The sequence below is a fragment of the Athene noctua genome, chromosome 3 (assembly GCF_965140245.1).
Source record: "Athene noctua chromosome 3, bAthNoc1.hap1.1, whole genome shotgun sequence".
NCBI classification, from domain to species: Eukaryota; Metazoa; Chordata; class Aves; order Strigiformes; family Strigidae; genus Athene; species Athene noctua.
The window spans coordinates 65,133,432-65,139,431 of record NC_134039.1 but is presented as its reverse complement, the minus strand read 5'-3'; the positions used below and the strand labels follow the sequence as shown (position 1 = coordinate 65,139,431).

Below are 6,000 nucleotides of genomic sequence, written 5' to 3'. Positions count from 1 at the left end.
AGCCTGCGGCCGTGCCGAGCCGTGCCGAGCCGAGCCGTGCCGAGCCGAGCCGAGCCGAGCCAAGCCGAGCCGTGCCGAGCCGAGCCGAGCCGTGCCGAGCCAAGCCGAGCCGTGCCGAGCCAAGCCGAGCCGTGCCGTGCCGAGCCGAGCCGTGCCGAGCCGTGCCGAGCCGAGCCGAGCCGTGCCGAGCCGAGCCGTGCCGAGCCGTGCCGAGCCGAGCCGTGCCGTGCCGTGCCGAGCCGTGCCGTGCCGAGCCGAGCCGTGCCGTGCCGAGCCGTGCCGTGCCGTGCCGAGCCGAGCCGTGCCGTGCCGAGCCGTGCCGAGCCGAGCCGTGCCGTGCCGAGCCGTGCCGTGCCGTGCCGAGCCGTGCCGAGCCGAGCCGTGCCGTGCCGAGCCGAGCCGTGCCGTGCCGTGCCGAGCCGTGCCGTGCCGAGCCGAGCCGTGCCGTGCCGAGCCGTGCCGAGCCGAGCCGTGCCGTGCCGAGCCGTGCCGTGCCGAGCCGTGCCGTGCCGAGCCGAGCCGAGCCGTGCCGAGCCGTGCCGAGCCGAGCCGTGCCGAGCCGAGCCGTGCCGAGCCGTGCCGAGCCGTGCCGTGCCGAGCCGTGCCGAGCCGAGCCGTGCCGAGCCGTGCCGTGCCGAGCCGAGCCGTGCCGAGCCGTGCCGTGCCGAGCCGAGCCGTGCCGTGCCGAGCCGTGCCGTGCCGAGCCGTGACGGCAAGCGCCGCCGCCTTCAGCACCAAGAACAGCTCCCGTACCCCTCCCACCCCGCTGGAGCCGCTGTGGGGGGTCGCGCCGCTGCCGCCGGCGCCGGGGGCCGGCAACCGCGGGGCTGCTGTCGGGGAGCGCTCCGCCGGGGCCGGGGGGCCGGGCCGGGGGCGGGGGCTGGGAGGTGTTTTCCTACTTGGCTGTGAACGGCGCGGCCGGGCCGGTGCGTGGGTCCGCCGCTGGAACTGAGCGGCGAGGCGGCAGAGGGTGGGTATCGTCACGGGGGCTGAGCCACTGGTCCCAAAAAGTTGTGGGTTTGTTTTTTTTTTTTTTTTTTTCTTTAGGCGAGGGGAGGAGGAATAAGGAAGGAGACAGTGGAGCAGGTTCGGCTTGGCTAATCGCGAGTGTTATGCAGCACTACCGAAATCGCTCTGCTGGATACCTGTCCCAGGCTGGGCTCCTGCACACTGAGCTGGCGCTGCTGGGGGAAGCTATCTGAGACGAGGGTTGTACAGAAATTACCTCATGCTATTCCCGACCGGCGCCGAGTATTAATTCCAGTGACCTCTCCAGTAATATGGATATGCAACTGCTTTCGATCAAGGTATTTGTGTATGTTTGCCTGTCGTCTTTAGTTCTTATTTTAAGGAGAGAGGAGTCCACAAATAATTCAAGTTTTGCCTCAGTTAACGTTTTCGGGCTGGGCAATCCTCTCCGCCTGCTTCGTGGCGCCGGGGCTTTTGTTGTTTTGTTTTGTTTTGTTTTGTTTTAATTATTTATCGTTTTTATGGTCGATATCCTCCCTCAATCGGCTCTAACAAAAGAGATCCCGGGCACGGTGCCGTCTCGGCAGCGAGCAAAAAAGGGAGGAGGATATCGGTGCTCGTGAGGAGAGAGACCGCTTCCTTACCTGGGTCCTCTCCCACCCCCGAGAGGAGGGGGGGCACAGGGGCTCCCCCGCACTCCCCGCCGTCCTGTTCATGTTTCGCTGGCCGGGAGGGAAGAGGGGGCTCCCGCCGCCCCGAAGGGACGGGGCCAGCCCTGCCCGCCGCCGTCAACTTCTCGCTCGGCTCCGGGGCCGGGCGAGCTGCCCCCCGCCCACACCGCCCCGCACCGCTTGCCCGGGGGGCTCCGCTCCCTCGGCTCCGCGGAGGAGACCCCCGTGTCTCTGGGGTGGGAAGGGGACGGAGGGTCCCCGCCGGGCTCCGGGGGCTCCCTCCCCCGAGGGGGTCGGGGGGCTGTGCCAGCCTGCGGCGAAGGGTTAGCTGTCCCCGGCGTGGAGCAGCATCCCCCAGCGCCGGCATGTGTTTGTTGCGGGAATCCGAAGTGTTGGCAGCTGAATGTATAACACGGTTAAAAAACCAAAACCCAACACAACTGAAGTAATAAAAATCGATCAGTGACCCAAAGTGCCTGCAGATCTGGCGTCGGCGTTTTGAAGTTTGCAGGCTTCTGACCTCTGGGACCGGGGCTTCATTAAAAGAGTCTTAGGTTTTCATTGAGGGGAACAGAAGCGCATTAAAGCTGACCAGTTGATGCCAGGAGAGGAAGGAATCACCGGCGGCTGTAAATAAAAGGCGACGCTTGTTTTTTGCATGGCCGCTGGCGGAGGTGCGGTGCTCCCGGCCGGGGATGCGGGCTCGGAGGGGACCGCCCCAGCCTCGGCTGCCGCCGGGGATCCGCGTGTGCCCGCGGCCCGCCGTTCCCCGCCCGCCTCGGCTGCCAGGCCGCGGGGTGAAGCAGTTTAAACCCGTCCTGCGGCCGCTAAACTGGAGGGGGCGAGGCCCCGGGGAGAGCCGCGCCAGGGCTGCGCCGGAATCCCTCAGCAACAGTCGCCAGCTGGGGTACGGATGAGCCTGGGAAGAGAGGAAAAAAATAGAAATAAATAGCTCGGCTGGGTAAAGTGGAGAACAATAGGGGGCTCCCTTCGAGGGAGAAACACCGCGGTGATGGGCGATGGTCGTGGAGTTGCGCGGGGAGGGGCGGCTCGCCCAGCCCCGGGGGCGCTCCCCGGGCCCCTCCGCCGGGCGGGGCCGGCCGGGGCCGGGCGGGCTGCGCTAGCCCTTCCTCGGGCCCAGGAAGCCGCCGGGATGCGTTAGGAGCCGAAGGGCAGCAGGGGAAGCACGGAGGATCCGCACGGAAAGCCGGTGCGTGGCCGGCTCTTCGCTCCGGGCGGGGAGCGGGGGGCAGAGCGCGGTGCGGGGGGCGCGGGGCTGGGCGGAGGGCGCGGGGTGCGCACTGCTGGGCGGGATGCGCGGGGTGCGGTGCACAGGGCTGGGCGGGGTGCGGGGCGCGGGGTGCGGCTCGCAGGATGCGGAGTGCCGTGAGGAATGCACCGACGCGGGGTGCGGTGCGGAGCGCGGGGGGCGGAGCGGGGCTTGCCGCGACCTGGGCGCCCGGGGGCCGCGGCGGGTTTCCTGCAGCATGCCCGGGACGGTTTCGGCGGGCGGCTGCGTTTGTCGGGGCAGAGCCCCTGGTGCGGAGCTCGGGGCTGCGCTACCAGCGCTTGCTCTCAGCCCAGCTGCGCCGGCTGGGCAGCGGGAGTCTGGTGGGAAGAGGGTAAAATGAAAACAAAACCAGAGAAAGCTCTCCTAGGCTGCCTGGGAATAGCTCCTTGATCATCACTTGCCAAACCAGAGGTGAAACCAACTCTAAAGGTGTTAATATTGATGGGGTTTATTCAGCTGTGAGAGCAGGAAGGGCAGAGGAAAATGTTTGATGCTGTTTCCTTTTTGAAAACTGTAAGCTCCTATTTGTCTCATCCTGGCAGAAGAACCCGTGCTGGTTTTTATCACGGTAGCTTGTTTGGAAAATGGATATTTGCAGAGTAGAACGTGAAGGCAGGTGCTCTGGGGTATTTTAAAACAGGCTGATCAGACTCAGTGGAGACATTTCTCTCATGGTGCACTAGGAGGAAATAGTTTCTGTAAACGAGATGCTGAGGGTGATTTGCCTTGAAGTCCTGATTATTGTGTAAAGGTTACCTCTGTGGCAGGGGCACAGCAAATCATTACAGAAGAGCCGAGGTAGATAAGGCTACTTACATCAATGAAGAATTCTCCTGCAAGTTAGGAGTTGCGATGTCAAGGCCAAAGGTTTTCCAAATTCCCTTCTGTTGTCAGCAAAGCCCATTAATCTTCTATATGTGTCAGGTTACTGTATGCAGGTGGCAACTCTTTACCTACTCTGTGTGGAAATTCAGCTATTTATTCATTGCTGAATGCTGTGCAGGAGAAAGAGGCAACTTTTATGAACACTAAAATGAACGTTAGCAAGATAATTCTTGATACTTCAGAAGCAGCGTATCAGTAGCAAAAAGTCCGAAAAACCACATTTTTGCAATTTCTTTTCTCCTCAGAACTTCATAATGGAAGATGCTGTTATTCTGTTTTCACTCAGTAAAACCAGATCGGTTTTGCATTGACTGGACAGACTGATGTTTTGTGAAAGTAGAAATGGATTTTCACCTAAAAATCCTCCTTTTAGTTCACAGAATATTGGCTTTATTTTATTTAAGTGCAGTTCCAACTGTGCTTCAAATGCAATGACAAATTAATTCTTTGGCCTCAAACAAAATTTTAAATACTTTTTCTCAGATGATTCCCCCCCCCCCCCCCCCCAAATATCTTTTCTTTCTCCCTTGTTAAAGGGTTTGTGTGCGTCTGACTGGCAATGTCAATTAAAAAACGTTCCATGAAGTTCAGTGAACACATTTTCCTGCTTATGCTGCAGAGAGTAGTCCTTGTTCCCATGGCTGTCTGTAATGGTGAGATTTTTTTAAACAATATTTCCAGGTGAAGGTACTGAATGAGTCTTTCTGTATGATTTCAGCCATGACTTCAGTGCCAGCTGAAGATGGCTCTTTCAGGAGCCTTGTTACCAAAATACAGACATAGCCTGTATTTATTAAAGTATTTATCTGTCACTCTCCACGCATTATTTAGATGTTCATTAACATGAAGAACTCCCATACTGAGTCCATCTCTCAGTGCAGTGAGTCTGTGGTTGGAATAGTGACTGGTCCAGGCACATGCTGATGCACTGACTCTGGCAAGGTGGTACCAAAGTACCCATCCTTGAGTACCACATATCTCATAAAGCTGAATGATTTTATGAAGGAAGTAATTTCAGAACCAGACACTACATGCAGAAATTTCCATGTCCCCTGTCTTGCAGTACCCCGCCTCCTTAGGTTTAAAAATAAATATATATTCTAGCAGAACAAGTGGAGGTTTGTGCTGAAATACTGACTTTAAAAATAGCACTATGTTCTGATAATGCCAGATATTTTTAATGAATTAAACCCAAGAGAAGCATGTATTCCAAGGTGACTGAGGAGAGGCTTTGTGGTGCACCTACTCTTGGACCATGCTGCGGACGTCTCTGAAGTCGTATTTCTACCGAACACCAGCTACTACAGTGGATAACCTGGTATATTGAGGATGTATTTGCATTAATTCAAACTTTTATGGCCAACTGGAAAAGGACAGCATTTTACTTTGAATGAAATCTCTTCACAGGAGGAAAGTTCATTCAGGCTTTATAGCCCAGGGGTCCATGCTTTTTCACTAAAATTCATTGATAAAAACGGAATTCATTTTGATCAGATGCTTTCTGCTTGGCTACGCAGGCTTACAACACTCTGTAAAAGTTAAGATTAATCAATATATGAAAAGCAGTGTGACATGAATAAATTAAGCAGTTTAATAGATTTCTTAGGTAACATAAAAAAAGACTAAAAGGTCTTAAACTTTTAAAAAGAACATTTTAAAATTTTGTTTTTGTTTAATAGACAAACTGTGAACACTTGCAGCAAAGAAACATATTTTTTCAGGAAAACATGCAAGCTGAGGCAGAGCAATTAATGCTTACATAGACTATAATGTTGAAAAATGCTTATTATCAATTAATTTGACTTCCAGTCAGTTCCAGGTAAAGTATTGGACTGAGGATATTGTGCTCACTGTAGCTTCTCCATTGTTGGAATTTGGGTTGCAGTAGTTGAATTAATCACTATTTGTTTGTACAAAGATGACAGTTGCTTTAGTTTCTGGACATTCTTTGGCTGTAAGGAATTGACCTGAGGCTGAGAAAAACAAAAAGCAGCATTTCTTTCCTTCATGAATATTTTCACTTTTTCAGTAGCTCTTTCTTGTTCTCGGTACAGTGTTAAATAGGAATAGTCTTACCTTTTATTCCCTTAGAGAATTGCTTCCTATATGGGTTGTACATACATGCATAGACTAAAGAGTTGGTTGCTCATTGTGGAACCAGAAATTAAATTGCCTCTGTGGCTA

The 6,000-nt window shown here is 55.0% G+C and overlaps 1 protein-coding gene across 6 annotated transcripts in view; it reads left to right on the top strand.

Moving 5' to 3' along the window:
* The first annotated feature begins 1,059 nt into the window (after window positions 1-1,059).
* Window positions 1,060-6,000, top strand: part of GRM8 (glutamate metabotropic receptor 8) — a 369,942-nt gene continuing 365,001 nt past the window's right edge. For 2 of the 6 annotated variants that reach the window (XM_074903204.1, XM_074903208.1), the window contains exon 1: window positions 2,450-2,850. The gene's annotated coding sequence lies outside the window, so the exon portion shown is untranslated. Of the gene's footprint in view, window positions 1,308-2,250; window positions 2,315-2,446; window positions 2,851-6,000 lie in introns of those variants that run through there. The other 4 variants (XM_074903206.1, XM_074903207.1, XM_074903210.1 and 1 more) reach the window with 4 other exon arrangements.